The sequence below is a fragment of the Malus domestica genome, chromosome 01 (genome assembly GCF_042453785.1).
Source record: "Malus domestica chromosome 01, GDT2T_hap1".
Lineage (NCBI taxonomy): Eukaryota > Viridiplantae > Streptophyta > Magnoliopsida > Rosales > Rosaceae > Malus > Malus domestica.
In genome coordinates this window covers 16928777-16937371 of record NC_091661.1, presented here as the reverse complement: position 1 = coordinate 16937371, position 8595 = coordinate 16928777, and the positions used below count along the sequence as shown (strand labels likewise).

The 8595-nt window shown below is 35.2% G+C and overlaps 1 protein-coding gene across 1 annotated transcript in view; it reads right to left on the bottom strand.

Annotated features, from left to right (window-relative positions):
- The window catches only part of LOC103403871 (receptor-like protein EIX2), a 35801-nt gene that overhangs the window by 3810 nt on the left and 23396 nt on the right, over nucleotides 1-8595 (bottom strand). The window lies entirely within an intron of this gene.

The window sequence follows — 8595 nt, the reverse complement described above, 5'->3', positions numbered from 1 at the left end:
CTATTTTTTTTGCTTGGCAGATTATTCAATTAATTATATTAAAATAGTGAAAATCTTTTTTTAGTTTTCAAATGCTCATCCGTCTTGTATATTTTTTTCACACACTAATGTCTAAACCTTATTGAGTTACATGTATTTGGTTAATTAGTACAAATGAGCATTACATTGTCAACAATTAAAAACAAAATTAGACAATAGAGTAATAAAATTAGGCATTTTGTAATTAATTTTTTCAACATTTGTAAAAGAACTAACTTTATTTGTCAAAAAAATGAGCTCAAATTTTTTAAGGTGCCCCCTCTTAGTTAAATTTCTGGTTTCATCCCTGAGAACCGGGGGAGGCGGGACACGCTGTACGACATGCACGAGACTTTCCCGTCCAAGATGAAGTTGAGTAACATGGTTGGTTCGGTTGCTGCAGTGGACGTCTACCCATTTGCAACAATCTTGCTTGTGATCTTCTCTTCCCCACGAAGAGAGGAGATTGTAGTGATCCACGAGGCCTTGTTTGAAAGCAAGGAGTGCTTCTCTTTCCCTCTCAAAGCACCTCGTCACTCCTCCTGAAGAAATATTATTGAATCCAAGGGAATGGGAAGGGTTGACAACACATTGTAGTAAAATTAGCACCCCAATTAAAGCACGACAGAGTTTGTTCAAGCACTTGATTCCGTCACCCTCCATCTTAATTGAACTAAATCAACCAAAAGACAATTGAAGAAGGAAGAAGAAAAACTGTGGATTCAGGATTTTGATTTAGGAGCAAAAGGAAAGCTGCAAGTGTAGTTCAAATGGTCAGGACTCGTGGTATGGAAAAACACCTGACAGTGTAATGTGTTGGGTGTGAATAAATGTTGGTTGGGAAACTAATCGGATGTAGTCAAACTAGGATTTAGTAGTATTTTAATAAACTTTAAAATCAGCGTGTAGTCAATTAGGAGTTTAAATGTGGATTTTAAAAGATTTTAAAATCATGGTGTAGTCAAATTAAGATTTAGGAGGATTTAAAAAATATATCCAAATTCATGGGTAGTCAATCAAAAGTTTTAAAAGTCCATACAAATCTAGATGTAGTGGAAATGTCAAACATTTGTTAGAATTTTTGTGAATGAAGGATTTTAATGGATTTGAGAGTGGGTGATCTAAATACCCAAATGGTATCGACAATCCTACCCTCCCCCTAAGATTTCTTTTCACACCAAACAGTAGAAAGTGGACAATCCTACCATGAGTTTAGACTTTAGAGCATTTCCCGGTAGACTCCCCGTTTTTCGCATTGTTTATGTATTTTTCTGAATTCATGCTCTTGGTTTGTTCCTCTGGGAAGATGAGTAACAATTGGACCATGATTTTTTTTTTTTTTAATTTGGATTATAGTTGTATGTTGTTTTGCTTCATACTCGTGCTTTTTCCGAATTGAGATTCTCTCATTTGCACTTCTGATTTTTCTAAGTTGGGCTTTTCCCATTTGCACTTTTGATTTAAGCCTTTTTTTCCCGCAAATTAGTGACCATGTTTTTGTTTGAGTTCAAATGTTTTTTTTTTTTTTTGTCATGGTTAAAATGTTTTTATCCCAGGATTTTGCAGCCCAAATATGTCCCTACTCAATTTCGATTGTCATTTGATATTCTTTCACATATATTATTATTCATGATTGGATATCCTGTTCTTAAACTTGAAATCATCATTCTTGAATGGATATGATGTTCTAAAGCAGAAGCTATCATTTACAATTATTCAAACTCTTGGATCAATATTCTCAATGACCCATTCTATTTACATATTTGATTGGTTTGTATTTCTATATCAATAGATATATGTTTATGTTCCTTTCAGTTTATGTTCTTTTCATATTGTGTACTCGAAAGAAATTCATTTTATGTTGTAGGAGTCAACTAGCATCCTAAGAAATCCATGAAAGAAATCCATTCAAATCCATAAAAATCTATAATAGGAATCCATATACATTTGTCAAAATCCACGTAAAATTATGAATCTATTAAATTTTTTTCAAATTTATCACTTAAAAAAAATCCATTAAAATTCTCTGAAATCCAAATTACCTCTATTAAGTTTTAATAGTTTGTTAGAATAATGTATTTGCCTTTAGAGTTAGGCATGAATCGTACATCGCATGGGCCGCTTTCTTTAAAGTCAAAAGTAAAAGGGGCAGGCAGATATATAATTACTCAAAAACGTGTTTGTTGTTATTTTGTGTACATAAGGAAGAGGACTTTCGTTGAATTGGGGAGAATCCATGCGTGGGACTGTGGGATGAATGATTCCCACTATTCTCTCTCTTGCTGTCTCTAGTTATGTGTATGTATATGTTTGGTGAATCGATAGGCCAAATAAAAATGTGTTAAACTATTATTTCAATACTTGCTGATGAGTCAACATTATTCTATATTTTTACCATAGTCTTAGATATAATTTATTAACTATTTTGGTATAATTTTAATACTTTATTCTATATTTCGTTTGTAGGGAAAAAAGTTATCAAAAAAAGGAATTTGAAGTAATTATGTGTGTTTGTGATCTTTCAAGTTAATAGTGTAAAAATTCAAGATTTTTATTCCATGCCATTTGACTGTAGCAAAGAAAAGAAGGTTGACTGCGCAGTGCTGTCAGTTTGAAATTTTGGGCTTAGTTGTTCTATAAGCCGGTCAAGATGGTGATTTTTAAGGAAGGTTCCTTCTACAAGTTTTGAGGGACATACAGATTTTTCTAACGCCACCTTTCTGGGCCTGATTTAGTGTTGATATGATTATGAAACTAGAAACCCAATTTTCTGACACACCAAATTGTACAGGCATATAGAACTCAACATAAGGATTAACTTTTATAACTATCACGACAATCAATTCTAGACGGCAACTGACCAAAATCACCGGCCAAAACCAGCTTTATAGGTTTCTAAACATCCGACTCCAAAACGACTATTAATGCAGGAACAAAGTATACCAACTTGAAGATCGTGAAGAGTAGATGAAGGTTGTGAAACCCTGAAATTATTAATGTTTCACAAGTAGTCGTTATTTCGGACGACTAAGATATCGGAAAAAAATATTATTTTGATTGAGAACAATTGATGATCCGGAAATAGTAGGATGAAACTAGTGGTGATTATGATAGTATCTTTCGGAATATTTGTTAGTTTAGAGGATGACCAAATGATTGACATTTGGCAACGACAAATGGTTGACTTGGCCACGTGACAAATTGATAGCTAGCCACATATGAAGGATGACATGGGGTCACATATGAAGGATTTTGATTGGACCACAAAGAAAGAGAAAAGAATGAAGAGGAAAACAACATTTGTTTTCCTAGTTTTCAGATCCGAAGAAAAAGAAGGAAAGTGAGACAGAGGGAACTTTGTAGCCTTCCAACTTCTTTACTGTATTTTCATAACTTGAGTTAAGTCGGATTACAGTACAATTTTCACATCAGTGATCAGGGAGTCGAATCCAAGCATCTAAGGCTGCAAATCAATTTAGAGAATTAAGGGATTCGTGAAATTTACGTGAAGTTGAATGGTGATTATTGTATTTTAGTAAATTCTGATTTATTGTGTAGTTGACTCGTATATTAAATAAATCAATTTTCCATTCATTTCAGCTTACCAGCCTATTTATTCTTCTGCATCATTTTTAAATGAGCTAGTTTTCAAACCTGTTTTAGTTTCTTTTTATTTATTTTATTTTTATTCACACACGGGCCCGAGATCATTTCTTTCACTCATTTCGAGTCCAGGACGTGACAATACTTCACTCGACGAAAATAGTTGCCGAATTCACGGTAAAAAGCGGAACAAAATCAAAATTTTCACAATGCAAAATAAAAAATTCCATGGTATTAGAAAGAACAACTTTTTCATACAAGAGGAGACAATAAGTGATGAACAAAATCAAAATTTCTACAATGCAAATAGAAAATGTATTGACTTGAATTAGTGATTTTTTGTCTTCATATTTTTACATGTATTTGCCTTACCCTTTGGCATGAATCTTTCATATGCTGCTTCCTCAAAAGTAAAAATATAGTGCGCAAATTGTCGACATTGAGACAAGGCCACAAAATCAAATACAAGTTAAGTACACTAGTAGTTGTCCGTCATAATTTTAAAAGTGCAGTCACCAATCTCCGTCTCCAACTGAATGGTAGATGCAGGAGTGTCACCAAGATATGCATGAGCCAAAAAGATGCTGCTAAAACTGTGGAGCCAAAAGTAATCATAATGCGACACGTGGATTTTTGGATAAAAGAGGATAAAAATACCCTTGAGGTACAACGAGATTCCTATGCACGAGCAGCGAGCAATCATCCTTCAACTAAATCAAAAGTGCCCAAAATAGGTAACAATTCAAAACCTATCTCATCAAATCCCTTCTACAAGGTAACTCCCAAAACCTATTTCATTCCATATATTTTCTACCTCATTTTTCCATTTTTAGCTAATCAATTAGCTAATTATTTTAATCATTCCATAACTCCCCAAATAATTTCTTTCAAAATATGTCAATTAGTCCATTAATAGATTTATTGCCTAATTAAACTATTAATGGCTAATCAACCACAATTTACAACCAAAAATACCTAAATGACCGGTCTCTATTCTCCTAATAGGGCCGCCCGTATCCCTATATATAGCTCACCATTCTCTCCCAAAAACTAGTTCCAACTCTTGCTAAAATTCTCTAGAATTCTCAAACACTTTTTCTCTCTAAATTCTAACTTTGGCATCGGAGGTTCTTCGGCCAAAGCCCCCCATTCATCATGGGCCCTTGAGGCTCTTGGCCTTGACCTAAGATGTTAATTGTTTTGTAGGTGCAATTTTGTCCAAAATCAAGGAGGAAGAAATTTGCATCCACAAAAACAACATCAAAGTATTATCTGTCAACTCCACCCTTTCCTAAACCCCATCGTTTACAACATTGCAGTACTTGAAGTATGAATATCTCCATGACCTGTTGAATATCAATGTGCCACAAACATCCCAAAATTCAACAACAAACCTGATCCCCACACTGATGTAAAATCTTCTCAATGCATCCAATGCAGGGATTCATGTGTAGTAATAAAAGCAGTACGTTCAACCATGTTCATTAGAGTCAAATTAAGACCAAGTACAATTACTAAGGAAAGCAAAGTAATTCCACTTGATAAAGTTCATCGAGTACCAAGAGCATCTTCAATGGGAGACCTTATAATAGAATCTTTAAATGTAGGGACTAAAATATTAAAAAAAAATCATTGTTAATTTCGTTAGAGTATTGTGGTTGCTAATAAAAACAAGAAAAAAAAAAAAAAAAAAAAAACTCAACCGTTGGTTTCTCAATGGTTCAACAAAAAAAAAAGAAAAGAAAAGAAAATGACACAAGTGCGGTAAGGGTCCATGAGTGATGTTGCGTCAGTTTGGTGGTGAGAGAAGCTTCTGTGCAACATTATCACGTGGGTGAGGTTTGTTTCCCACTCAAAATCAACATTTGGGCGTACTATTTGAGTCCCTATGCGGTCTTTACATTTGAGATTTTTTTTGAGGTATCCGGCGAGTCTCTATACACTAGGATACTGTAACAACCTTTAGTCCAGCTCATTAGAAGCCTATTGAAAACCCTTTGTCCATATATTTAGAGGCTATAAGGTTGTGGAGACACCATTTAGCGTCCCCATTAGAAATGCCCGCTATACAATAATTCAGTAGACATTATAATTGATAAATTGAAACTTTTTGATGCACCACATATAGGTGAGTCTTTACCTAATTTGCTTTCCAACAAACTATTTTTTTTATTCATCAAGGTACTGAAATCCTAGGGTAAAGCACTTTGAAGCTGTACATTCCTTCAAGTTCAACCATGTTCATTAGAGTCAAATTAAGACCAAGAAGAAGCACAATCAGCTACGAAAGCAGAATAATTCCACTTGATAAACTACATCAAGCACTAAGCTATACAATAATTTCACTAGACAACATGATTGATAAAATGAGGTTTTTTTATGCACCAGATATAGGTGAGTCCTTAACAAATTTTCTTTCCACCTAATTTACTGCTTTTTCTAGTTCGCCCAATAATCTATATGCATTATAATATTGAATTATGCATTGCCCACCCACTAAGTTTTGATAAAATACAAGCAACCAAAACAAAGGCGAGTGTTTAACAAATTTGCTTTCCGCCAAACTACTTTTTTGATTAAAAAATTTGCTTTCCGCCAAACTACTTTTTTGATTCACCAAGGTGTGGAAATCTTAGTGTAAAATAATTTTATTAAAGCAACAACTTTCGAAAGTATTATCCTTTCTAGTCAACCACTAAATCTGGATGAAAGTTAATATTTTTAAAAGCGAGGCAATGTGCACGCTTCAGTAGGTGAGATATTATAGCAAGAATGATCAATATTATTTAAATAAGTGTTTACAACGTAATCATACTTTGCATGTTCATCATGCGGATTAAGTTTGGGGCTACATCTAGCTTTTCTAATTTGAGCAATATTCTAATCTAATCTAAATTTTCTAATTTGAGCAATATTCTAATCTAATCTAAATTATGGGAAGAATGTTAATTTGAGCAATATTCTAATCTAATCTAAATTTTCTAATTTGAGCAATATTCTAATCTAATCTAAATTATGGGAAGAAGGTTTAGAACATTGAGTTCAAGTTCAATAGAAGCATACTGCTATAATCAGTTTTCTACACCCAAGTATATTGGGGAGACAAATGGCTTAAGTTAGGGACATTTGTTAGATTGTGAATGAGTCTGACTGTGTCTAGTGAGTAATGCTAGATTAACCAAATTTATAAGTCAATTTCAAACCAAATTATGTGTCACCAATAAGAAATAAACACGTTAATCGACACTTAAACAATAATCCGAATATATGGAGATTACATGTGCCAAATAAATGAAGTTTTTTTTATTTGGAGGTGTTGTAACAACTCTATGGCTGTTCGGTGCAATCTAATTCGTAGGAGGATGAGAGTGGACAATTCATGTGTCCTTTGTGGGTGTGCTGAGGAAATGGAAGAACACCTATTTTTTGGGTGTAAATTTAGTCGTGTCATTTGGTATTGCTGCTCATTACAACTGGATGCAACGGCGTTTGTGGGGATTGATTTTCGTGCGTGTTGGAGTATATTGGTATGCGATGTAAGGATGAGCAGCGGAGAGAGGAGATTATGTAGGAGGTGGTTTTTGTTCTTTGGAGAATTTGGAAGTGCATAAATGAATTGATGTTTCAAGGAGTGGTGAGAAACCCAAAAGATGCAATTGATTTAGGATAAAATGTCCCTGAATTGTTATCTTAGTAAAAATTAGGTGCTTGAATTATTTTTCGGTTAATTACTAATTTCATCTCTACTATTATATTCAAAGCTTTTTTTATTCAATTTTCATCAACTTAAGTAAAATTACCAAACACTATTCTTTATGTAAAATTACCAATCTACCCTCAAATGTGTATCACATGCATGTACCATGACTTAAGTTGATGGAAAATTGAATATCGTAGCTTCAAATCTAATATTAGGGATGTAATTGACCGAGTTTTATAATTCAAAGACTAATTTTTCTGAAAAAAGAAGAAGTTAGGGACCTAATTTTCACTCATGTGATAATTCAGGAACTAAATTGGCATTCTAATTGGAGAGAAACTCTTGTGCTTCGGCAGGAGTGCCTCAGCACGAACCCTTCAGTGGGTCCTTGAAGGTAGGAAGTTGACCAATGCACGATAGTTTCAGGATTGGTCAAGTATAATACAAATAGTTCTCTCCCAAGTTCTCGAGTGAGGAAAGTTTATTAGTTGGGACTTACAAAATCCAAGTCATTGAGTAATTACGAAACTTATGACTATCGAAATGTAGTAGCATATAGTGGAGTCTGTCGAAATCTCCGAATAAGGAGAGTTGCTAAAGAAGGTGTCTTAATTTCCCGAGTCACCGAAGGAACACAAATTTCAAAAATTCTCTGCCTTCCTTCTTCTGGTGTACATTTGAGCCTTCTTTTATAAGGCCACATATCTTTGTTTTATTCAATTTCTTTGTTGCCTCCCTGATTTTTATTTTTTATTTTTAATAGCTCAAGGCCAAGAGGAGAGGAGGCCCACGCCGCTTAACCATTGCAGCACCTTCTCCCTTTTGTGCTGGACGGCCACTAGGCTCAAGTTTGGACCCAGCCTTCTTGTTGCAGCAGCCAGCGCCTTTTCTATTGTTGTTTCCGTCTCTCTCATCCAAACGGTCGCACAGCCACACAACTCTCTCTTTCCTTCCTTATCCCTTCATCCATTTCTTTCCTTATCCTCGTCGATCTCCGCCTTTTCGGGCTGCACAAAGACCATCGTTTGTTCATGACTGAAGATCTGGGAAACGCGAGACCACCAAAGGTTGAACTCGAAGCTCGTGACCGAAACTGGTCGTGGGTTGAGCTGCAGTTGCGTCGCGGGGAAAGCTGTGCTCGGGGGACGGCTGCCGAGGGATTCAAATGTGGTTGCGGCTGGGGTCTGGTGGTACGAACCGCGGGTTGAAGCTTCATGGGTTGCAGCGACGGGTCTCTGGAGTGCTGCTGCTATTGTGGAATAAGGCTGGCATCG